The 27,699-nt window shown below is 34.8% G+C and overlaps 1 protein-coding gene across 1 annotated transcript in view; it reads right to left on the bottom strand.

Moving 5' to 3' along the window:
* Positions 1 to 27,339, bottom strand: part of LOC118278020 (uncharacterized) — a 94,666-nt gene extending 67,327 nt beyond the window's left edge. The window contains exon 1 of the mRNA XM_035597074.2: positions 27,132 to 27,339. The gene's annotated coding sequence lies outside the window, so the exon portion shown is untranslated. The remainder of the gene's footprint in view (positions 1 to 27,131) is intronic.
* Between the last annotated feature and the right edge of the window lie 360 nt (positions 27,340 to 27,699).

Raw genomic sequence — 27,699 nt, 5'->3', positions numbered from 1 at the left:
CACCTTTTATCAATCAATATGATACCAGTGCGACTTAGGTTTATTTTGCATTGAAATCCAACCATTTTAAGTATTTCAAACTCAAGTCCACTCGGGTGCTTAAAGAAAAATAAAACTATAATACTTCTTTCTAGCCTCCTTCCTATCTCCATCTCCAGATATAGAAATTGTTTGTGCTACCACTTGACCTTTGGAGCGCCTCACACTTCGTTTCAATTTTGTGAAAATAATTTTACAAAATAAAGTATTAACTAAAACTCACGGTTTACTCACGTAAATTAATGGAGAAAAGCTCTACTAGTATCGAGTGTGATTTTTAGTTAATTTAGTATGTCTCACGATAGTCATTATAAAAATAAAATGAAGTTTTCAGGTCAATTTGTCGTTAAAATAAAGTTTCTAATGTATCTCTCAAACATCTATCAAAGTATTATCGATAGACAAGATGGCGATCTTCAATCATTCCTTATCTGTTATTAGACATCGTTTCATCTTGTATACACTATACATACTAACACTTTATCCATGTCTTCAGCAATGGTTGCGACTTGCGTTAGTATCTGATCGAGGTCCTATGGGATTACATGGATATTTTTTTAGCTGAGAATCCTTGGAATCTTTCTTGGCTGATGTTTTCTGTTAAACAATAATTTGGTTAAGTATTTTAATTTATAAATACTTTATTGTACATCACAAAATCACGTAAGACAACATAAATAAGCATAGTGAACAGTAGTGAACAGCGTTCTTATCTCACAAGGCGATTTCTTACAGACAACCTTTGGATGGAGCTGAAATAGGAGTCTGATATGTACAAGTAGTCTAGAGTACAATTTTTTTAATACGTATATAACTGTATGAAATAGCACATAAACACTAATTTAAAACTAAAATAAAGAAAATATTAAATAAACTACAAAATATACAAATATAATGTAATGGTGTGTTTGTGTATGTAGTGGTTCTTTAAATCACACAAGAATTCTGTACAAAGGCTCAAAAAAAAAAAAACAGTAAAAAAGGTAAGGTGTTACGTAGATTTATCTACTAAAGTTTCAAGCTAAAGCCAGTGCACAAGAATGGCTTTTTGTCCGATCCAAAAGGATAAATGTTCCTGAAGTCCAATTTCTCATTCGTTTGAACTCGATACTTCGACACTTTTTGTCGAATGCAGTTGTGAAGGATTTTTTGTAAGACTCTTTATGTGCACAAAATTGGTGTGTCTTTTTGTCGAATGCAGTTGTGAAGGACTTTTTTGTAAGACTCTTTATGTACACAAAATTGGTGTGTGTGTTATGTAGTATAGTATAGGTATCATACCATACACGACAGCTAGACACTGACAGACACTGGAAATCAATTGATTGCTATTTGCTTACATACATATTAATTTATTGCGAAAAGCCTCTGTGTATTTCGATATATTATGTAATAGGTATTATTATATCGTGTGAGAATATTCAGGAGATTTTTGCAAAAATTCAGGCGCCTTATTAGAACAGCCATAATCATCTTGTAGTATTCTAGATCTAACATCACAAATGTCATCATCATCAACAGCTTATAAGTGCCCATTGCTGAGTAAAGTTGAGCCTAACTTCTTCTCAAATGGAGTAAGGTTTAAGCAATGATAACCACGCCTGCTCAATGCGAGTTGGCGACTTTAGACTTACTTACATGCAGAAAATATAAGCTCAGGTTTCCTTATGATGATTTCCTTCGCTATATGTTATTGGTGTCTACATTGTATTAGAAAGTACAAACTCAGTAAATGTTGCATTGGTACTAGTCCGATTTCAAGCGGTCGCCAATAACCTCCGGGCCACCATGACAACTGTAAAACCGATTAACAACTACAGAATTAGCGAATGAAACTCTAAAATTGTGTAGCCATTAAAGGCTTGTATACGGGCAGTATAAAACTACTACATGCCGGCAATATGGCCGGGCAGCCAATGTACTGGAATGTCCTGCACCATTGCTTGCGTCACGCGCCGCACACTCATGTTGCAGCAATTAAGGCTACTAGTTTATTGCCAACCTTTTTATACAAAGATAAGTTTTATAGGTCGACAATTAAAACGCATTGTGTTATGTATTGTCGGACTGATATTATTGTTTATTCTCGTCATAATATGTAGATAAGTAAGTTATTGTAAAGTACATGTATGTGCAAATACTTTAAGTATGGGAAAGCCGTGCTTTTCGTTTACCCGCAGTTCGTTTATAATTTGACGGCTCGTTTTTTCTACTCGTTTATCGTTACATCTTAATAAAAAATGCAGAAAATATTCAGTTGGTATTAAATAAACTGTGACACGTCTTTTTTTATATCTATGTTAAATAGTAAAATAGCGCGATGTTTCTAGATGTAACAACCATTTTTAAGCAAACTTTAAGAAACTTATACTTTAGTTCAACCATATAGGCAAACAACGGCAAAGTTTCGATACGGATTTAGCTCAATAATATTCAAAGTCTAAACTCTGTGATAGCCAGATGCTTTGTAACGTAAATGCAACTAACTAAGCTTAAGTGCGAACCGTTAGATCTCCGTCGCCGCCGGCCTTAACTCGTGCCGTAGAAATTGGTGCTCCATTGAGCATAGTGCGATAATTCCATTGTGGTGTAAGCGATCTCGCACAGATTCTAAGATAGGTTCGGATTTTTATAGGTGCGATTGTGAGTTGAAATTGTAACTTGTTTTTTTATCCTTTTATCCCCGAAAGGGTATGTAGAGGTGCGTAATGCCGCTATACAACTTACATCTACCTTTCACAATTTGTGTTATAAGTCCCATGCAATTTCACAATTTGTGTTATAAGTCCCAATGCAATGCATGCATGCACAATTCCAGACACAGTGCTACTACTGAGAAATTTTCGAAAATCCGGAAAAAGCCCAGCAATACTTTGCCCGACCCGGGAATCGAACCCGAGACCACTTGTCCCGCAGTCTCATTTGAGACCACTCGACCAACGAGGCATAGCAAACTAGCTTTTTATTCTTTCAAGAATTACACAGGGTTTTACATGTCAAAATTAATAACTATACTTTTCTGTAATACTATGTATAGGACGAAGTGTGATAAAAATCATGGTTTATGTATGATGTTCCTCTAGACAACTAGTTTTATATGATAAAAGCTACAGGAATGTAGGATAGTCAACAGGAATTGCTATCGGTGCCAATTTGTCTACCCGCCGATAATAGGGTCAATCTTATTGGTATACAATTTGCACGGTCGAATAAATAGGTGATAAATATTCCATTACTTATATACATTTATTTAAAGGACGGCTTTTCAGTAAATTATAGGTATTTGCTGACATTATATAGCCTGATTTTTTTATCACCTACCAATTTTTTTCTGTTACGTATCATTCTAACATTACATTTTGATATAAACAAAACTTTTTACAAAAAATATATGTTAATTTTTTCTAACCATTCATGTGGAAATAGCAGTTTAAATAAAAAGAAAATATGTGTTTCAAAAACTACATTCACACACGTGTTCCATGTGCCAACCATTTTACTAATTACGTGAGTACCAATGTACCAGGCAAACATGAAATGTTTGTAGTTCGGACGTTTCTACGGCCGAGTCAAATGTCCACGGGAAACTGGACATTTTATTTGCAGTGCAGTGGTCGTTCTTTGACTGTGAAACTGCAAAATAGGAAACAATTTCGAGCTTGAGCGCTTTGTACAAGTAACTTGTATGGATGTGATGGTGCCCTGGTACCCGTAGCTCTGTCAATAGAGTTAGGCTTCACGTTGGACTAGCTTAGTGCTCAAAGATAGCCTGTACAGGTATGCTGATGAGCTATGTAAGTAGGTTAGGCGTTGTGCCGGAGTTAGCCGTTTTATAGTTTTTTGCTGTAGAACTTTTTTAATATGGATGGAGCTGTACGATTTTAATGTTTGTATTTTAGAATTAGGTACGTTTAATAACATACTATGTCTCGTTTGTCTAATATATACACTACGTTTTAAGACAAGTAGTATAAGGAAGTTTTATTTTAAAACCAAGGAAATGAGGGTTTCATCTCGGAATGTGAGATAGTCGAGACAGAAGGTAATGGTCAAGATAAAAAACACCATGTTTTATATATTTAATGCAAATATTTCCTCTAAATATTAATGTTTTGTTCACAAATTCTTATTAATAGTGAATCATTAGTATTACAAATAAACTACCAATAGTTTAGGTGCGCTTTCGACATAGTAGATAGCTGTTAACTGTTGCCAGGGATGATTCACAATGAAAGTAAAATAAGTTTCATCTCTAAGCAGAACACTCTTGTAGAATAAGAAGTACGTTATAAATTATATTTAATTGTTGCGGAAGTTTCGAGTATAGCAGCAACAACTTGTTGTTATCACGGTTTGGGAAATAAATGGACGAAGTTGCTCTCTTGGTAATAATTAAGTTTATAACGACGTTTGTGTAAAACTTTTTTTATGGTATAAGCCGGTAAACGAGCAGTTGGATTACCTGATGGTAAACCATTGCCGCCGTCCATGGATACTCGAAACACCAGTATCGTTACAAGTGCGTTGCCGGCCTTTTGGGGATTAGGAATTGTGAGAGAGAAAAAATGGGGATTATGTATTTGCTTATATGAAGTAGAGTACATACACCTAAATAGCATAACATAAATTCTAATTAAATTGACGAGGAAATTATTATAAACAGACACTTAGGCCGACAGATTCACTCTTTTTAAATAAAAATATAGGTAATCGTAAATAATAAATTCCCGTTGACGTCGAACTGCTGCGTTGCAGTGAATCATAAGACGATGTATCATCGCCGTCCTGATGTCAACGCCGAGAAATGGATTATCACAACACACGGCACTTCTTCGGTGCTGACATGAAAATCTGTCTCTTTTAGTAACGCCAGCGATCCTTATGCTGTAAATAATAAGTAATATTGATAAATATATTATATTTAGGAGTGATTTATGTATAACTTGTCCTAAAAGTACTAATTAGGATGACACTGATAGAAGGAATGCCTTAAACACAGACGCAAGGTCGCAAGCCTTTCCGTTTTTTACCGGATACATTTCGGAGAGTGTGAGGGGGAATTGCACAACTTGATTCCTCCTAGTCCTTTCCATCATCGAACCACAAGACAATCGGCGAGGCGTCACCGTTTCATGGTGGATATCCCACCCACACGCACGAAACGCTTCGCTTCAAGCTTCCTTGTGCGAACGGCTAGGGAGTGGAACTCCTTGCCGGAGTCTGTGTTTCCTGATGGGTATAACCTGGGTGTCTTCAAAGCCCGAGTGAATAGGTTGCTTATGGGCAGACGTGCTCCATCGTAGGCCGCATCATCACTTACCATCAGGCGAGATAGCGGCCAAACGTCGGCCCATTTAACATAAAAAAAGGAATAGATTAATAACGTGTGAAAAGTTGAGACAAAATTTTTACTAAGACAATACTATCTAAAAACTGATACTTAATAAGAAACTTTAATAACTATACGCATCGTCCAAACGTGTTCCATTAGTTACATTGTCCTCAAAAAAGCCAGCCCCAGGGCAGGTACAATATTGTCCTTTGTATTATTTTAAACCCCTATCGCCACTTTACTAGCCACGGGTCAAGAGACCTCGTGTTCCGCTGCACTTGAACTTTATAATATCATGATAATTAATCGATTACTGAGCCTTAACTAAAATATACAAGCTCTTTACACTGTGATAATAATCGTAAACAGCAACATAGCTTTGGAAAGTGACGAAAACTATATAATGCATCAGATAAACATTTCAATACCTATCCTCACAATGTCCTAAAACTTATTTTGATCAGCAACCCTTTAGTTTATTTAGTCAAACGAATTTATAATTAAAACTCGAAATTGTTGAGGCAAACAAATTCGTCGATACAGCAATAAACTTTACGCGGACATGTTCGGATTAGTTCGTGCGTTGTTACGCCACTAATTCTACGCAACTAGGGATGGGAAATATCCGCAAACTTCCGCACGAACAACCAATCATAATTCATGTTCATTTTCAAATTGTTCCAATGTAGTTCCAGCAAATTGGTTAGTGTTGACAGTGCTATAAAGTTTTTAATTTATCTTTAGTTTAATTAAACTAACTAAGTTTGATATAATATTGGAACAGAGATAATAATGTAACATATATGTATAGAGAGTTAGCAATAGTTAAACGTAATGCAACGCAACGTCACGTATTTTATCACCGAAGGAGTAGGCAGAGATGCACATTACGGCACGTAATGCCGCTATACTCACTTTTTACCATTTGTGTTACAAATCCTATGTAATAGGGGGTCAATGGTTAATTTTTTATATGAATAATGTAAAATAAATGATTATGAAATAGCGCAAATACTAAGGTACTATTTAAAACTAACACAGTGACTACCTTCTTCAATAATAATCGTCTTTCTCCCAAATTTATTTGAACCGATTTGAGCTAAAATAAATGCCTTTAAAAGGGCCAGAAGGAAAAATCAATAGTTAATCGTTTTATAATAACTGTCGATGTTGAAAAAACTCTTTTTACGCCCTTAAAAAGTTCCTTTATAAAAAGGTTTGAAACGGAATAAAAAATTGTAAAGAAATCAGAGGTGAACGTCGACAAATCTATCGTTCGCGAGAGAAAACGGTTTTATCCTTCCAATTTTAAAATCCCGAGATTTATAGTCGACATTAGTGCGTTTTCAAGATGGCTGACTTTGTATTTAGAATTGATTGAGGATGCATAGAGAAAAGTGAGCGTTACAAATTTTTAATTTGCCTTTGTGTTTACTTACACGGATAACAAAAGGTTTATGAATGTTGTTAAGATCTCTTAAAACTATAGTTTTATATAAATAATATAAACACTACACACACCTACACTACTTTACACTAGATTAAAGTGTCTAGTTGCTTAATTTATACAAGACTAGTTGACCCGGCAAAGGTACTGCCTCGAATTTATTTACAAAAATACCTAAAATACATCTAACAATTATTTAATTAAAACTCAATAAAATATTATTCAATCTATTATTTTTATTACCTTTGACGGAAAGTAGTTTGTAAAACGCGATAGGACAAGTAAATAGGTCAGAGAGATAGAGAGTCTATTAACGTGAGAGCTTTTAAATTCATAGCCAGGTACATACGTATATTACATTGGCAGGTAACTCTGTTCTACAACTTTCTATAGCGTCATTTTTTACGTAAACTAGTTAGTTGTAATAAAATAAGAACATTTTTCTTGTTTGGTAAAGTAGGTCGTGGAAAGTGAATATGGAATTTAATTTTAATACTCGATTTTATATATACTGCTATAGTAGGTATTTTCTTAAGGGGATAATGTCATCCAATGACTTCTCCCGCATTGGGCAAGGCGAGAGGGAGTGTCAGACTCTTACTGACTAAAAACCACCCCTGCTTTTCGAGCCGTAGCCTCGGTTAGCCCGCTAGGTAGTCCGCAGCTCCGGATAGGCAATAATCATACGTTTCACCTTACTGGGGACGTAGCTCTAACACAATTTCTATCTAAAAGAGAACACTACATATACGACTCCAGGCAATACCCAGTTATATGCAACGATAAAATAATTCCACATTTTGTTACAAGACCTATCCGCTTACGGGCGGTACTAATGCTCTTATATAGAAGTGGAAACGTTCATATTCGTATAGAGGCACTCGTGTGAAAGGTTGTCCTACACAGTTACCTACGTGTGCCATTCAGCCGTTTATATAAGCATAGCTTCCTAGTACACTTGAATTCGTGGGAATTGTGCCTGGCAGCCCTACAGTGTACTAAGTAGATGCAATTTGCTGTAAAGTGCCTGTTGTTAGAGCGTGCCTGTTGTGTTCGGGACAGTTCACTTCATATTCGAGTTTAAGTGGAGAAGGTATGGGAGAATTGGAATTTTTTTTCTTAGTACGGTTTGTGTGGAGTTTTTGGTGTTCAGGTTGACTTCTGCTCAATTTTTAGGTTACAATAAGAGTTGAAGAAATTGTGTATGATTGCAATATATTTTGATATTTCTCCAACGGATTAGTGGAAGATGAAGAACTGTTGTATATTGATGAGTGCTGAATAATATTCAAGTTGATGGATGGATAGAGCGATGGCCTCACAGAAAACCGACGTTAAACAAACGCTTGCGTTGTACTTCGGTGTGTGAATAAGGTTACTAAAGGTCCAGTTACCCCCGTTCCCCATTTTCCCAACCCCGATTCTCCAATAGCCCTTAAATTCCTTTTAACGCCTCTGGAGTTTCGGGTGTCCATGGGCGGCGGCGAATGCTTACCAGCAGGTGAAATGTCTGCTCTTAAACTGGCTTCTACCATAAAAAAGGATACTTTGTGTCAATAAGAGTCTTTAATGAATGTGTATATAGACATCCAATTAAAATATTGGACAATAGATTATTCAAGCAATGCTTTATTTCAACATCGATAACTTAACAAGAGCGATTGTCCCTATGTGACCGCGAGACCTACAAGGCGGTGAAGACATTAAAATTTTATGGAAGACTACATCTCAGTTCACATTATTCCAGCAAACTGTCGAGGGGACAATACAAGAAGCAAGCTTTCATGATAGTTTCAAACAAAACAACTTTGAGCCAGTAACGTACTCAACTTTACTACTTCTACAAGAGAATATTTTTTAAACTACTTGCTCTTACTAAAGAATAAGGTTTATTTCAGCTTGTACGTGTCAATGAGATACTAACTTGTCAGTTTGGCTCGAAGTGCTGTAGCGAGCGGCCAAAATTTTTCTACATTTCATATTAGAGTGTCTTTGGCTTCTAGTCAACTGTTAAAAGGGGCACCATAATGCAAGCTGTGTTCAGTTATAGGTATTAGTTGCCAAAGGTTTTAATGGGTATTTCTGTGTTTTGAAAATTAGGTTAACTCTGTTCTTACTGATTTGTTGATTTGAAAACAAATAAGTTTTCAAATGTAACCTGTTTTATTATTATTTAGCAGAGGATTTACGTGGATAGTTTTATATCTACGGTAATCCTAGCGAAAGTTTGTTTGTTTGTTTGTTTGTTACTCCTTCACGTCAAAACGATTAAAGGAATCGAGATGAAATTTGGAACAGGGGCAGATTATGGTCTGGAATAACACATAAGACATTTTTTTATTTCACGGGACCGTGAGCGACGCCGATGGCAGAAGCTGGTTATTACATAAACCAGGAAAAAGTCAACGAAAAATCTAAATTGCCGACACAATTTATTTATTAATCGCAAAACATTTTTGGTTGACCCTGTTTATAGAACACACGTGTAAAAGATAAAGGTGTAGACACACAGAATACTTTACAACTTAAGGTACGGAGCCATCAGAGTTGTGTTGTGGCCACATATCATCAAAGAGTCCCTCTAACTCCCCGTCTAGTTTATCCGACCCTCCCAATTCGAAAAGGTTACAAGTACCTGTGAACGCTTTTGATATGAAACTTTATTTTAGTACAAACTAGGTCACCTTCTAATTTGAGTGCCCCAGTCTTACTTTGGCAAGGTGATACTGGTTTATTTCTGTTTTCCTCTCACTTATTGCATTAGGGAAATTTTAGCTGAATTTTCGTTTAGTACATACATATATACAACTTCATGCTTTTTAATTTCCAAAGTACGTTGGCATATGTGCATAGGAATTACATTTATGTAACACCCACTATTCTCCAGACATGTCATTAGTCCCATGTTATGAAGGCTATCTTTCTTTCTTTGACATCAGTTGGCGCAAAAATAGGAAATGGATTTTTTGTCTAATCACAGCATCTGTCAAATATTAAATGTCCAATGGTGTGGCTCCGTTTCCGTAAAGCTAAAGATCGAAAAATATCCAATAGTATTTCGCACTCAGACACTCAACTCAGAGATCAAGACCAAGGTTGTAGGCAATCACCATGGTGACTACCAAATAGGCATTCTTAAAATAGGTAATTAGGTATCCAGTTGTTGCCTAAATTCAGTATGTAATATGAATATTTTGTTAATTAGTTTAGTCATGTAAAACATGATTCTAGTTATCATATTTATTTGTGTAATGTCAACAAAATGATACGGGTATACAAAGGATTTTGGTTTATTGTTAGTTTACATACGATAGAGATAGCCTTTGTTGTTGTTCGCAAAACACGATCAGTATTCTATAGATCTAAACCATCAAATCACACATCAAACAGCCGCAGTGACCGCTGCTGACCAAAGGCATCTTCTCATACGGAGAATGTTTGAGCATTTATTACTAGGCCTGCTCAATGCGGGTTGGCGATTTCAAACTTAGGTATAATTAGAAATTATAAACTCAGGTTTCCTCACGATGTTTTCCTTCACATTTTGAAAGTGGTGTCTTAAACCTCCGGGCCACCACGACATGTTACCTAAACCATGGCTTTTATTAAACAGTACTGACAGATAAATGCATAGTTAGTTACTGTTAACTCTAGGATTAAATACTTATTTATTGACTTAAAATTCTGCTTTCATTATGTTAGTAGAGTACGGTGATAGAAGATGTAGTGTACCTAATAAATACTATTTACCGACACTATTTTTAACTTTAACGACAAATAAATAAATCTCAAATTCAACCACTAAGTACAAACTCCATCAAACTTTCAAATATTCCCCTTACTAATACAGCTTAACCTTACTTTCTCCCTTCAATAAATATCTAAGAACCACCAGAGGGACTCATAATGCAAAATTTATTATAACGTCGACTCAGGTAATTGAAAGGTCACAAGTTAGGTCAGGTACATACCGCTGCACATCAAGCTACACTCACCAGTATAAACTGACCTTCGAATGTGTAGAAAGATTATATAAAGCGAGACCAAGTTAAACTGGTTTTGTGTAGGTCGATGTGTACACACTCGATGTATGTAGGTTGTGCAAGATTGTGTCACCGACGACCGCAAGTTTTATGGCCCAGCGTTAAATATTGATGCGAACGTGTCCACCCGCCTTAATGGGGCTTGTGGTGTCTTTGTGCAGCTTGTGTACTTATTTTCTTTTAACTTGTATGTAGGTAAAATAATATACTGCCTTGTTCATTTGGAAAAGCTAATATAGCGTTTCGGAGAGCCATGCTTCGGCACGAATGGGCCGGCTCGACCGGAGTGATACCACGGCCTCACCGAAAACCGACGTGAAACAACGCTTGCGTTGTGTTTCATTGTGTGAGTGAGGTTACCGGAGGCCCGATTCCCCCTTCCCAATCCCCGATTCCCCAACAACCCTTAAATTCCAACGTTGGACATACTTTTCATTCATCTTTCTCCAGTTTTAAAGTGAAAAATATCTTGTAAGAAAAATATCTTGTGATTTCAACCAGCTTCATATTTCCTCTGTTATAAGTTAAAGTCTCCGTCGGTTCCACGTCACTGGACATCTTAGGAACATTATTTAGGAGCCGCCATCTCGCTTCATCTGTTCGCGTCTGTTACATTCGTCGCCTTGCATTCTTGCTCTCCTAGTAATTAAAACTAAGTGACAAGACTTTTAGATTGGCACAAGGATTTCTGTTTTAAGTGTTAAGGAGATAGGACAATAAATTATTAAAGAGTGTAGTGAGATTTGTGCACTTCAAATTTTTATTGGATAAAGATTAAAGAACGTTTTTGTCAAAGGTTTTTACACCTAGGTATTGCTTTGTAACATGAAACTTTTTCCTGGAATTTTACCTAGGACTTAGTTTGCTGGATTAATAAGTCAGTAAACGAGCAGACGGATTACCTGACGGTAAGCAATCGCCGCCGCCCATGGACACGTGAAACACGAAGTCTATCTATCATAGTCCATCAATTAGACACATTACGTTTTATTTGTGTACTTAGGTATATAGTATGTACGCGTAGGATTTGGAGCCACAGACTAGATTAAGATATAAATGTAATAGATATCTGAAATAACAAATGTCAAAGGTATTTTTACAGCAATATTCTATCACACAAATATTATAAATGTGAAAGTTTTTTTTTGTTTGGACGTTGGAATGTTTGTCCTTCAATCACGCTGAAACTACTGAACAGATTTTAATGAAATTTAGTATACAGACAGAGTATGAGCTGACTTTGGTGATAGGATTTTTTATCACCCGAGAACGTGGACGAAGCCGCTGCTAGAACTAGTAGTTTCTAAAGGTAATTAATATCTAACTTGACAAGACTGAAATGAAATACAATACTCCTAGCACACATAGTACTTACTCAATTTATACTTAGGATACACGTCAATATCTCAGGCATTTCAAACTAACTTAGGAACATAATATTATAACATTAATTAATGAATTAATATTAATCAATCACGGTCTCTACTGAATGCAATTAGTTCCATATTAATACGTAATTAACGTACATATTATTAGGTAACTGTCGTTTAGTAGAACCGTGAGTAATTAGGGAATTATGACAGTTGGATTCCTCAAATATATGTATTGTATCTAGTTACCTGAGTTCTGAGATCTAGTGTGTATAGTGATTCAAACAATTTGCGACTCTAACTGCCGTACTCAGAGACATTTAATGATTACTTAAACTATTCCTTGGTAACGATTTTGTATGGAAAACAATTTCAAGGACTGGATTAAGTAACCATTAAATGGCTCTGGTACGGTGGTAAAGTAATGATTTTAAAGTTAGAAATTGATTAATCAGATACTGTTTTATTTCGATTGACGTAGGATTGATATGATAGATTATTAGTGGTTAGTTTTATTACAGTGAGTAGGAGGATGTAGGTTCGACTCCCACTTGTAGAACCTATTTGTTTGACTGTTATTTACGGCTGACATTCCTGAAAGATGACAGATCCACGTTATTGTTAGAGATACCGACATTCCAAAGCGGTGTTGTGAAAACAATGGTCATTATAACGACATTCAATAACAAAATTCTATAGACATGAGTGGAATCTGCTTCTCAGAGCAAATACACTAACCATTATATGCTATGAATGTATATTGTATGTATGTATGTTAGATATAATATGTCACCGGAAAATAACAAGAACCGTAAGTATATAAATTTCCTGGAAAAAATGTGGACGTAGAATAATACAATTATACATAATATAATTTCTCGTTCAAATTTAGAACCGTGGCAATTGGCGTAATTTTCTGCCTAAGAACAGTTTATAATTTGTACGTATGTAATTATAAACTAACGGTTCTTGTTATTTTCTGGTGACATATAATAATGAATTAATTAAATTAAAAACGTTTCCCTGTACTAGGATTTTGTCCTGTGTCGTGGGTGCGTTTAGAAACATACAAGTTCACATGCACATGAACTATGTCCCAGACCCGAAACGACATTTTATGGATCACACAAGGAGGTGTTCCATGCGGGATTCGAACCCAATACACGTTGCACGGCAGCCAGTTGCCCAGCCACCGTATATGTACATATATTATGTGTGTCGTGTGTCTAAGTAGATCACAATAACTATTAGTTAAGACGTGCTTCACACAACTGCTAAGATCCAAAACTATCTAGATTCTAGATTGTGCAAGTTTTAAGTAGATAATATATGTGCGGACTTGAATAGCTGCTTTAGTATACTAGGAATTTGAACTGACGAGGAATAATAGTCCTTTGATAATTCTCAGAGTGAGGTACGCTTTTAATCTGTCTTAGGATTGATAAACGACTATTAAAATCATGGAGTCTTTGAATTTTATTGGTTAACTTAGCTCTACTTCTTACTTGTAGTGTTAGATGTCAGTCATTTACGCCACGTTACTTTTTTTTGAGGGGGGAAAATCCTCCAATAACTTCTCCCACCTTAGGCGAGGAAAGAAGGAGTGTCAGACTCTTACTGACTAAAAACCACCCCGTTCAAGGTTAGTTGAACAGGGTGACGTTTAATACTTAGAAGAATTTAGCAAAGGACGTTTAAAACTTAGAAGAATTTAAATGTTCCTTTAAATGTAAAAGAGGTTGGTGAAAATGGATTATAGCGTTCCATCTTTTTCACAAAGAAAAGGGTCGTGATCTTTAGTGTTGAAAACTATGAAGTCATTAAGAAATTGCTTTAGTCTTTACAACAGTTCTCGTTCAATCATTCCTTTGGAACAGTCAATTTTGATTGATCAGTTTCCTTAGTTTGATTGTCCATTTAATGGTAGGTACGTGACATTGACAAAGTTCTGGCGATTCCACTACAAAGGCCTCTAATCAACGAGTTGAGGTCAATGTAGTAAGGTTATATGTGTAAGGCTGGAAAGCCGGCGAATTCAAAGGGTTGGAAGTAGTTTGAACCAGTTTTACTGTTACAGACTAAAATAAATTGGTTAATTGGAGAGATAAACTAAAACTTGTTCTTTGTTTCTTTTCTAATATTCACCTGATGAATGATGTAAGAATCGTAGCCATTGGCAACTTTGGCTACCCCCAGGCGTGAGGTTTGTATGAATGTATGCATTCACCTGATGGTAAGCAATTTTATTCATCACTTTACCATAAAATAAATAAACAATAGATAGTGCGTTGCGGGTGTCTATGGGTGGCACTGATTGCTTACCATCAGGTGATCCGTCTGCTCGTTTACTGATTTCTGAGGACGATTTTAAGCACGCGGGCAAACCCGCGAATGGAAAGCTACGAGTATGTAGTTACCTATGTTTGAATACTTTTGTGGGCACTACAGTACAGCATTTTATTTTAATCTACTTCTGTAAGTTCAGAGCAAGCAATTTCTCCACATGTTGGTCTTTGATGTATTTATGACGACATATTTTTATTAAATTACCTTTTTCTACGAGTAGCAAGCGCCCCGTCGCTGTTATATTTTCTAATTCTAACTTTTTCCCTCCCACTTGACCTAGTAACGGGATGAGAACTAACATTGGAGTATGTACAAATAAATATACTGAATTATGTAACTGTTACAGGTTACATACCTGTAACAGTTACATATTTCAGTTACAGGTATGTAAGCAAAGTGATAATAATATTTTGTATTAGAAAGTTTAGTATAGTCCTTTTGTATCTTTTCTGGTTCCACGAATTGACTTGGTACCTATACATATATGTATGTAATTAGTGTATTGGTATGGGGTACAGAAAAATCACAAGTGCGTTGCCTGGTACTTAAAAGGGAGTAAGGCTTTTTATTGGAATTTGTGGAATTGAAACAACAACATCAACAGCCTATAAGTGGCCACTGCTGGCCAAAGGCCTCTTCTCGCATGCAGAAGGTTTGAGCATTAATCACCACGCTTGCTCAATGTGGTTTGGCAATTTCAAGCCTATAATTAGAATTATCAGCCTAGTTTTACTCACGACGTTTTCCTTTACTATGTCTAAATAATCTTTAGAAAGTACATATGAATCGGAAAATGTCACATTGGTACATGCCGTTGGTGTAATTGAATGCTTTCATTCTATTGTAAAGGGCAACCTTAATACCTTAGTTTATTTCCATTAATAACTTTCATATCAGAAATCTCATAAACCGCTTGATCCATCGTTTATCGTTTAATACAGCAATATGTGTTTAATGAAACAGAAAATAATAGACAATAAAATAAATAATACGAAAAAGTCCAATAGTCAACGAAACTGATATCTACGATAAAAATAAACGAGTGGGGTATAAAAGTTAGCCATCTGCTGTCATTGGCTGGTAATGGTACCTGTACACAATGGATAGTGCATGTTGCACGTGCATTGCGTGCTAATTACGATATTGCAGGTTAATGTTCAAACTAATTGAGCAATGGACGTGGAAGTGTGTTTAAACTACGTGCACGTGTCGATGATCGTTAATTATGGGCTTAGAACTTTATAGAAGGGTTATTATAGGTGACAAATAAATAGGTGACATGATATGTATGTACCATTATATTTTTTTAAATGCTCAAATGTTTACTTACTATTAATGTTTTACCACTTATATTGAAAAATTACTACATCATCCTCTAAAACTATATACATTGGGGGACTTAACTACCATGTCTAAGTTAAGGACGACCTCTAAGGAACAAGGCTTTATTTCAGTGATTTATGTATTTTGGCTAATAATGGTGATGATGATAAACCTGTTCCTCCGAAAGAGAGTCATTAATGTATTGCTCTTATTGCAACGAACAAATGAAAAATAATGATTAGTTATTTAACCAAAATTACGGTTTACTCACTTAAATCAATGGAAAAAAGCTTTACTAGTTTCGAGTAACAGCAGCGTGCGCAGACGCGGCAACATCGCGCAGCCTACTCTCTACTCTACTCTCTCGACTCTCTATTTTTAGTTCATTTAGTATGTCTCTAGATAGTTGTTAAAAAAAGGTTACTTTATAATGTGACTGGATCAATATTGCACATAAAGTTATTTTAAAATGGCCAGCATTGTAATTACAGTATCAAAATAACAAAGTTTATAATAGATTCTATGCAGTTTTAAACGAAAGTTTAATTAAATTCAACGAAAAATCGCTCCGTGTTTTGTTACACAGAATTTTGTTATAACAAGCTTGCGGTGTTGGTTGCATTAATTTGATTAATTTCAAACTCAATTTTTCATTTGGTAGAAAAATCTTTGAATTTTTTTATAGGAAAAGTATCTTTATATCTATCTAGACAGGGTAGAAATATCATTAATTTTAATTGAATTTAGACTCTTGAGAGTTGTTTAATTTAGACTGGTTTTTTTATTTTGTAAAGCTGAATCTCGGTTTGGAGTAAACATATATCGTAAGTGACCCGGTTGTGGCCACTTTAAGAATTTTGTCGACTTTGAAGCTTTCTTAACTTATAGTTTTTGTTATCAAGAACATATTTCTTGTAAAAAGTCATTTAACATGTATTAATCTTGCCTAAGAAAACCCTTTTTTTAAAGAACGTCCAATAGAAAAATAACTGTATAAAAAAGAAAAAAAAAGGGAGTTTGTGCCATTTTTGGCCAGATTCGTGCCATTTCTGGCCACGGTCGTGTGCCAGTTCTGGCCATCAAAAAATACAATAAAAGTAATCAAAATTTATTAATTAAATTTGACATTTTAGAAACAATGGTTTTCATTTAGTCTGGAAAATATGAAATATTATTACTTCACTTGAATTTAACTTACAAATAAAGAGATCAACATTTATATGACGTTGGTAAAAGCTGCAAAGTAAACTGACCTCCCTTTGTGTGAAGGCAATTTATTGCATCTCTGAAAATGAAAAATATGTATTTGTTGATATGTAAAGCCAAGGAAAAATAATAAATAAATTACGATAAATGACTAGAAGTGGGGCGTTTATGTACAAAAGTTTTGGCCAGCCGTGTGGCCAAAGATGGAGAAATTCATAATTTTGTCTCCATTAGTGGCCACCTTCTAATAATCCCACTTCAGAAACATATGGCGACAAAATAACTTTAGTTCCACTTAGACAATATATTCTTCATGTAGTATTAACATAAACATCCAAACAATAAGCAAAGATTAAAAAAATAAAAACCAAATCCTCACCCGCTCGCCTTAGCCTTTTTGTTAAGATCTTAACAATTTCACCCTCAACTAAAAAGAATGACTTGTTGCATCGAAGTGAAGTTTTACACATCAAAGCTGCCAACGGTATCAGTGTCTCCAATATTCAATATTTTAAATACTATACATCACAGAGTAATTTATTTGTCCATGCCTTAGTTATAAATATTTGAAGGCCCAAGTGGCCACAAAGGGGTCGATGGCCACAACCGGGTCACTTGCCCTAGGTGTAGTTTCTTTAGTATAAATACAGGTTATCTGTTGTCTTGTTTTTTGTTTTGGGGAGATCATCCAATGGCTTCCCCCGCTTTGGGCGCGGGAGTACTACTACATACTACTACGTACTACTACATACTATATATCTATTACATATACCTAATCTTCATTGTTTAATCCAGTCTAATCCAATTTAGAACCATTGTATTGATCGTTTGTCATATTGTACTCTGTTCCTATTTATACAGATTAACCATTTTTTCACAAGAACTGTTGTGTTTCATTAATTGGACCAAATTATTAGTTCAAATTCTCGATAAATTGGTTGAGTAAAGCACGTCATATAGAAAACGTTGGACATAGGACTTTGCAATCTTTATATTAAAGTAATACGAACGGATTTCATATAAAAAGCTTTTTGACTAATGAGTTTTCGTGGAAACGCTGTATTCAGTATTTCAGTAGTCGAAATAAATGAGAAATAGATATGATAGTTTCCACGTAAAATTACTTTTATACAGGTGAAAATCGTTTTTTTAGATTTCTAAACTTAATAACATGATACGTAATCAGAGAAAGAGACAAAAAATACTTTCGTTCCAAGAACTTGTTACTATAATTCTTAAAAAACTAAGAAGAAAATTCTTGTAATACTAACTAGGATTTGCTCCAGGAATTATGTAAGAAATATAAACGTAGTAGTTAAAAGAAAATCTGTAATTTAATATTATTTTATAGTAGTTTCTTTTTTCCTTATTAGTTAACATACTTTTTTTCTCCATAGTAGCCATTAGCCGAGTTGCTACAGATTAACAAACGAACGTTTACACGCAAACGTTTTTACATTCATGAATAAACAAAGCTTAGAAAACAGTAGCGCGACATTTTACAAATTTCATATTTCGAATGTGACGCCATTTGTATTTGTTTATTTTTTTTTCGTTTTGCCGCGAACACACCATTGACATTGTAGACTTTTGTTTTATAAATTCTTTTTTTTTTATGTAACGTTTAGCAATTTTCTCAGATGACCATTTTTATTTGCGTTTTAAATTGAACGACATTTAACGACAACAAACATAAGGTTTTTACATTCTCCATTAAGTTGAACATTTTCATGATATCTTGGCTCGGAAGGGGCATTAGGTCTCTTAAATATTCCGATTGGGTTTCATTGATGGTCCCATAAAATATGGTTCCTCATAAAGGGAGGGATCATTCACACTCTTTGTAACATTTTACTACGGGTTTTTATCTCAGTTTCTGTTCCCTCAAGAATTAAAGGAAGATAGTACCTACCCGCAGTTTCATCGTTAAAATATGCTGACGTAATTGTGAAGATAATGTTATTCTCTTGTGACTCGTTATAAAGTAGTTTTTATAAATTATTATGCGCCATAAATAACCTGAATTTGTTTTTCTGGTATAATTTATTGCAGGAAGAAAGTAATTCTGAGTTGTGTATATATTTGGTTGTTTTATTGTTACATTTTAGTTTAACATAAAAATGTAGAGAACATTGTGCTTTACTTGTAGTTTTACTTCAGTGAAGGGTGAATAGTATTTAGGTACCTACCTACCTACCACCAATGTGTGCCCTGTGTTAATAATTCCAACTAATCTTGGCAAATAAATCAAAGCTTCTTTTGTTGCAGTTGCCTCTACTCGTAAATGATGAATCGCGTGTTGTGATTTTCCCGGACCAGCCATTAAAATTGAGTTAATTTTCACACTGGTTTTGTTTAAATAAATAGTAAGTTTATATTGTATAGTTGGTTTTTTACGAAAATTACTTTAATGAGGATTTTTAAGTAGGTATTTTTATTTAGTTTGTTTAACATCACAGATGTATTGTGTACATATAAAAAAAATACCCAGCTTAATACTAAACTAAAGGCATTCACGGCATCACGAGTAAGAAATCTACAAATACCACCAAGGTTGACACTTCATCCATTAAGTTAAATAAACAATGAAGTATAATAATGAAAGGAACTAGTAACCATACAATTAAATTCTGTCCACGGCTTTAAAGTATTCAAGAATCACGCATACCGCTAAATACTGCGTTGTCGGTAACAATGGTAGATGTCTAACTGTGGTTAAATCGATACGTCGGTAGGAGGGCTAGTGACCGACTGGCACGACAGCGGTCGATAGACTCACATCATGGCCTGAAAAAAAACTAATCATTATAGATTAAAAAAAAATATAATAGACAATATAGAATGAAGTGTCTTTGAATCTTTTTTAGTCTCTGCACATTGTTCTAACATTTTGAAAATGGAACCCAAACAATGTGTCTTGGACGGCTTAAAATTTGGAACGTTTTATTCGAATTTATTAAGATTTGCTTTGCTCTCATACTAAAAATAAAATATGAAACTAGGTACATACTTACTGATATTTAGATATATTGTGTATTTTCATTTCATTTCAAGATATTAGAATGTATGAGGGTAACACCTGATGCATGTTGCGATATTTTACGGTTCAAAAATTGTTCGTATATTGAGTGACATGAGTATGAGTATGAGATATTAATGTCACTTTAACTCTGCATACAATATTAAATTGTGATAAATAATTTAATTTTTTTTATCAAACAGACGTTTCACCTTATGGTAAGCAATCGCCGCCGCCCATGGACACTTGAAATACCAGAGGCGTTACAAGTGCGTTGCCGGTCTTTTGGGGTTTAGGAATTTAAGGGTTGTTGGGGAATCGGGGATTGGGAAGATTTGGAAGGGGGGAATTGGTCCTCTGGTAACCTCACTCACACAACGAAACACAACGCAAGCGTTGTTTCACGTCGGTTTTCGGTGAAGTCGCTCCGATCGAGCCGGCCCATTCGTGAAGCATGGCTCTCCCACACTTAGAAACCGCAGTAAATATAAGAAAATGTAGTAGTAATCTTATGTACTTAAGTAACTATAGTACAAGTTAAACTACTAGTAAATTATACAGTTAGTTGTAAATGTATAATTAGCTAAGTTTCAAGTAAGTAGTACGGTTACTGCGGTATATTATTACCTAGAGCTACTTAAGTATGTAGTTTGCAAATATTCATAACTTTGTTCAAACAAGTAAGAAGCAAACGTGTACGTGTTTTAGTTTATTTTATTGTCATGTATTTACTCATTTATATTTAACCTCTCGTATACTCATATACATATACGATACACAATAAAAGAAACATTGTGTCTCGGGTTAAGTTCTAGAGTTCTTAAGAAAAAATAAATTATTTCATATTATCAATTGATCTAGTCGAGTGATCTTGATTCATGCTTTAAACATATTTTTTTAAACGTTGCTCCACTCTAGGATTTTCTCCTGTGTTGTTTACAAACATCCACGTTACATACACAAATGACATCCAGATTCAAAACAACAATTGTGGAAAACGCAAAGAGTTGCTTTATGCGAGAATCAGACCCGATAAGTATTGAAATAAAATTCTGTCTGGCTACTTTTGCTGAGGTGTGACTTATTGCCTCCGTAAAGTTCTTGACAATGATTGGTTAAAATTAAACTCCGTGGTGTGCTATTGGGGAACGGAGAGGCTAACGTCACGCATTGGACAGATGTTGGCAAATAAAATATATTAACCCTGGACAGACGTTGTCTGTCGGAACGCAGATCTACGCGAGACACAATGTGTTTTTTATTGTGTCTTATATACCGACATACGAGTGGTTAATTTATCTCTATGTATAATGTACCAGTACTGCTAATACATTTTAATATTGTTACTCAAACTTTTCATCCAAAATCAACGGACAATACAAACAAAGCAAATGATATCGGGATTAACGCACCTAATGTCCTTGAAATAAAGTGCTTTATCGAACGGCGACGTTATCTAAGAGTGCCTACCTATTTTAGGTATAGAGTCCGACACATACTTAATTAAACTATACAGTATGTACCTATAATAAGTAGGTTTATACAGGATTACGTATTGACAAAAATACGTGCCCGCCTAAATTAGTGTCATGTTTGAAAAAAGAACATTGGCTCGTTTTTTTTTGGTAACTAATGGTCAATGGTGGTAAAGGAAAGAGGTTTTATGGTAGACGATATTGTATTGTGATTTGTTTTATTTATTTTCTGTTTTTTATGTATCTTATGTTTATCTATGTGCAATGCCTTTGTTAAAACTGTAAAGTTTGTGTCTATGTTTATTTTTAAGTACAAAAACTTGATTGATTAAATCCGATTCTTGTTTAATAATTGTGTTATTTAAAGATACAGCTTATTCCATGCATGCATATGTACAAAGTTTCCACCAAAAGAGAAAACATGAAACATTTTAATACTTATGACGTCAGTTCGTTTCAAAAGCAACGTTCATTACTTAGCAACACTAAACTTAGACTATGGAGTAAAACTATGTCGGCACTGCTGTCGTTATGCGTGGGACACGGACAGCTGATACTTAATAACATTCATTTTGTTTAATACGTAGTTTGTTTTAAAACGTTGCCCCACACTAGGATTTTCTCCTGTGTCGTGTGTGCGTTTACAAACATACAATGACACATATACAACACATGACACCCAGAAACAACAATTTGTGGATCACATTAAGAGTTGGTTTGTGGATCACAAGCTCGGGTTCGATTCCCGCTTCGAGCAAAGTATAGCTGGGCTTTTTTCGGCTTTTCGAAAAATCCTCAGTAGTTGCACGAAGTTGTTTCTTACAAATTATGAAATAAATAAAGTCCAACCTATCTGGTAGTCTATGCGTTAGCAGAAATGAACGGAACTTGAGAAAAGGCTGGCCGGATTTTCTCTAGTAAACAGAAATATTCTTCAAGAATGTTTAACTAAAGGAAGGATCCCTAACAAAATGTTATTTACGTTTCTTGTTTTTGTTTACGGCCTACTCCAAATTTAGCTAAGTAATTTACCTAGGTGAATATATTAGGCTCATGAATTTATGTAAATGCTTCATCTAGCCAATGTTACAAATAGCTGACGACTATTTATATAGTTTTAATTTTGTTTTGTTTTCTGGAGGTTAGATGAATATAAGAACCTATAGAAAGTAGAAAATACTGCTATACCTAATATTCTATGGTGTCCACTGTTTTACACTAGTGTTTTTAAAGGTAATGAGGTTTTGAAAAGGTCATTTTTGACTTTAATGATTTTGGAAATGTTGGTAAAACAGGTGATCTGTGTTCAGTTGTCTCTATAAAAATGTACGATAACTTAACATCAGTGACAGTTATACGAAAGAATGCTGTGAGCATCACAAGATGCTTTAGGGGACAGAGAGAAAAAGGCCTGAGAAAAGGAGGATCCCCCGACCTGGCTTTCTACCCAACTAGGATTTATGACTTCATGATTTGTACGTTGATCGTCTATGTGCGACATCTGTCATCTTTTACTTGCCATGTGTCGCCACAATACCAACAGCCACAAAGAAAATCATGCTTATCAATAGGAGTAGCAGTAACAATAATTATTTAATTGCACGTGAGTACTGCTATCACCTCAATGTCCTGTTAATCAGCATCGAAGCGTCAAACTAAATCAAATAAGGGCTGACGTTGGTTAGTGCAAATGACGAGCTGACATTGAATTAATGAGAGAGTATTAGAGCGCTTGTGTCCAGACAGACTGATCCATTGATTAATGTCAATACATTACGCCTGTCTTCGTCAAAAGATTAGATAGACGTGTTTAATAAGAAGCCCATATGTGGAGATAAATCTTTTGGCAATTATTCGAGAGCAATCTGTAAAAACATTAAATTAAGAATTAGATTAAAATGTCAAGATTAAACTTAATAGTAAGGCTTAATTATTATGTTTCTCTGCTACTAGCAGTGCAACCATCGTCGCGTCGTAGGTCGTGGAATGCTGCTCATGAATATGAACCTCTAGCATAGTTTGAAACTAGTCGAGTTCCTCGTCAAATAGTTACGTGAGTTAGCCAAAAAACATCATAATTAATTTTGAATGTCTAACGAAAGTTATAATTTAAACATAACTATTTGTTCTAACGTTTACGTAGTACATTTTTCAGTCAATGAAAGAATAGGTAGAGTCTAAATATTAGTATTTGTTCCAAAATTTTATCTTGGCTCTGTAAGTAAAGCTATCTTAGATGGATATTAAAAATAGTGATCTTTCATACATACTTTTACTTCCTATTTAATATGAAAATCAAAATTTTAACCTCCTTTCCACAACTGTAACATGACAGTCGGCTGTCACAGAACCAATTGTCTAATTCAACGCTACGAATAAATTCAATTTGACCCGAAATCAATTAATTGGTTTCTGCCGCATTTCTCTACTGTTAATTTTGATTTTAGTGGGGTTTGACGCCAGCCCGAACAATGGAGGTCGGGCCATCAAATTGATGACCATTTGGCCCATTAGCACTATTAATTTTGGGATCTATGTGGCTATTATATTTGTATCCATTGTGTTAAATGGTTTAGAGTCTATAGTCTTCATTAGAAGGTTGATTATTGTCACTTGGGAATGTTTAAAGCCTGCCAATCGGATTGGAAATTAGGTTCAATCGTAGGTATAGGTGTTATCATAGCTGTATGTCGTGTTCTATTGTATGTTAAGATTTACTACCATATAAAAATCTTCATTTAGACCAGTATGAAACATGGTTGCCCCATTTATAAATTCGGTATTATTCTTTTACTGTCCTATTTTGGATCAAAATCTTCAAGACACGATTAAACATTAATAAACGAGTCAAGAAAAGCATGAATTTACTTTACAAAATAAACAATTTATCACTGGTATAGGAAAACTCAATCCTATCATTGAGTTCAAAACTATTTATTTAGATACTTCCCAACTATTATATAGAAGTGATATTCTGATTACATTGGCTCTGAGGTGAGACTCGGACTAATCTACAACTGTCTACTCGACTTATTGCTTATATTTCACGCGATATTTCAAGCGGGAAAATCAGCGGCCATTTTGTCTTGAGTTTAATATTATTTAGGTATCAATTTAGTTTGGTATTTCATGAATGTTTAACTCTTTTTGGAGTAAATAAAATTGTTATTTTGTGCACCTTCGAAATTATCGGAAAGTATTGCATATTGTGGTTATTGTGTCCTCGTTAACCGAGTGCGTGGAGGTGCCAATATGAGGTAGGGGTGAATATATTAAATTATGTAAAGCCTCTTTTGCGTCTCATTTGTTATGTACCCAATAGAATAAACACCTCTACCTTTTTTCACCTTTTCTTCCTCTGCGATAAGTGTAGGCCCTATTATAGGTATGTAAGTCAATAGAAGCTGTGAAATAGAGCTAAATGTGTCTATAATAAGATATATTGTTTGCTATAGTTTTTAATTGGGGACATATACGTATTTTGTCCGACAAACAACTGGAAAACTGAAGTTCAGCGTTGACGACCCAACGAAAGTTTTCCGCCAACACATAGCTAGTCAAATTAATATCACAAAACTAAATAAACAGATGTTCCATCAAACAAACAACAGAAGTTTAGGCTTAGTTTCCCAGAACTTTAGCGTTTACGTTGATATCGCGAGTCTCCTAGCGCTATCGAACAATGGCTATGTTATGCGGCCTAATGGCGCTGATCGATGGTGGGCGCTCAATGGATGGCGAAATATCCAACTATTTGCTGACAATAGCTCCACTGATTCGAGAGACTTGCTACGGCGATGTTGTTACGCTGTTACTCAGCTATTTTCGTATTGACGCTGGAAATTGTACATTGTTCTTCGTAAGGACTTTGGAAAGTGCTATTAGCTTCACTTATGGCCAAAATTAATTACTTCTAGGTTACAAACTTCTACAGATTTTGGATTTATTTTTGAAATTAAACACTATTGAGTTTCGATGAAAAATCTAAATTGCTTGAGAATTTGGTTTTAAATGGGTTTTTATTATGAGATACGAGTAAACGAGCAGACGGATCATGCTTGATGGTAAGTAATTAGAGCTGTCCATAGGCATCCAAAATATCAAGGCGTTACAAGTGCGTTGCAGAACTTTTGGCGATTAGGAATTTGAGGATTGTTGGGCATTTGGCGATTGAGAAGATTGAGGATTAGGGGTTAGGGCATACGATCTCACTCACCTAATGAAACACAACGCAAGCGGTTTTTCACGTCGGTTTTCTGTGGGTTATTAATTTTGGTTGTTAATGATATGATTATAGATGATTATGTATAATTAATGATACTCACACATGTATGATTGAGATCCATAATATTCTTATTACAAATGATTTATATGTTCTTTTCAATAGGTTATCTATGGGCACAAAAGGCCAGTACCTATCCATTTTAGTTTGGACGCAGACACTACCGACGTGGCGGTGCTATTGTTAAAAATAGTACCTATGTTATTATTTAAGGGTAACAAGTAGAATAGAAAATAGAACAGAAGATATTTTTCACGTCACTAAAGGTCTATGAACTGGTAAAATACATTACAATAAGGCTATTATAATAGTCACGTAAAAATAAACCTTAACACAAACACACAAGTATGGATTTTAATTAAACTCAAACATTAACTTGTAAGAACGCCTACCACCGAAGTTATTCAATCGATTCCAATTAAAACCAAATTAAAGTCTTAAATAACTACTAGTAAAGTAGAAATTTCAGTGTTTTTAGCGTGTTAATAAAGTACTTAGTTACCTGAGTGACCTTATACCTCAACCTGGCTTGAACCCGCGACCTTCCAGCGGCTAGACACTGTAGTAAGTTTGGCATTTTATTGTTATGAAGTTGCGTGTCACGTGTACGCAAAACAATGGAAAATCGATACGAATGCCGCTAAAAAGTAACATTACATTTATTTTAGGAGAGGTTCTGTTCTGTTTTAGGTTTGTTAAATACTTTTAAAACTTGGATAAATAGCTTTTCGACCTATATTGTAAAATTATTTCAATCCTAAGTACCTGGATCAGTCTAGGCTTGAATAGAACTTTTATAAAACCAATATCAATCTATTTATTAACACAGAACTCCAAAGACTTTGTAGATCTTTCTTTTATAATAATGGAAAATAATACAGATAAAATAAATAAGTATTTTCTTTGGAAACTTTCACGGGTAAAATAATATAAATAATAGGTGTAATAGCCGTCTTTTGTACAGTCCTTAATGACACTATGGCTGCTATGACTACCAAAAAAGCACATAGTAAATAATAAATCATCGGCTAATAATAACCCTCCATAAATAGCCCTTTCAGCTAGAATAAACTGACTATTTATCACTCATTATCATACTTTAACATAAGGATATGTCTATCCCCAGCATTAATATTGCTACTAAACTTTATACCATAAAAACTTCAAGTTAGAATTCAATTTTCTATGAACAGAGTCCCTTAACCATGTTAACCAAGTTTAACTACATGACATGGGTTAAAAGACTTACCTTACAACTTTAAGCAGGTTTCAACAGCTTTTAGTTTGAATCCAATTCAATGTAACGACACTATGGAGAACACTTCACTGGTTTTTAACACAAAATTTTGAAATAACCATTGTAGGTAAAGTTACGTATAGTTTTTCGTATTCGTCGATAGGGTTGAGTTTCCCTGCTGTGTGCACGCGACCAACCTCGTCAGCGGCCGACACGCTACTGAACTACTGAAGTGAGTGAAGTACTGGATCGCGTTTTCTTGCAGTATTGCCTATAAGCGGCTTTGCGGTTATTAGTTGGGTTAAAGCTTAAGTAAAAGTAGTGCGATAAATAGGTAATAAGCACGCGTGCAAGGTTTACTTATAGACTTTTCTAAGTATAGTTTTATAAGTCAATTTTTTTGAGGTGTTAAGTATTTTTTAGATTATATAAGTATTGCTTAAGTATGTAATGTACAGTGTACAGTAGAATTGTTTATGATAGGAGTATTATAAAATGTCGGTTGGTATGTAGTATTACTTTATATAAAAATAAATACAAATATTTCCAGCAGCTCTATTCAGCTACGGGCAACTATTCA

The sequence above is a fragment of the Spodoptera frugiperda genome, chromosome 18, assembly GCF_023101765.2.
Source record: "Spodoptera frugiperda isolate SF20-4 chromosome 18, AGI-APGP_CSIRO_Sfru_2.0, whole genome shotgun sequence".
NCBI lineage: Eukaryota > Metazoa > Arthropoda > Insecta > Lepidoptera > Noctuidae > Spodoptera > Spodoptera frugiperda.
Note: the sequence above shows the minus strand (reverse complement) of the source record. Positions and strands in the feature narration are given on the sequence as shown.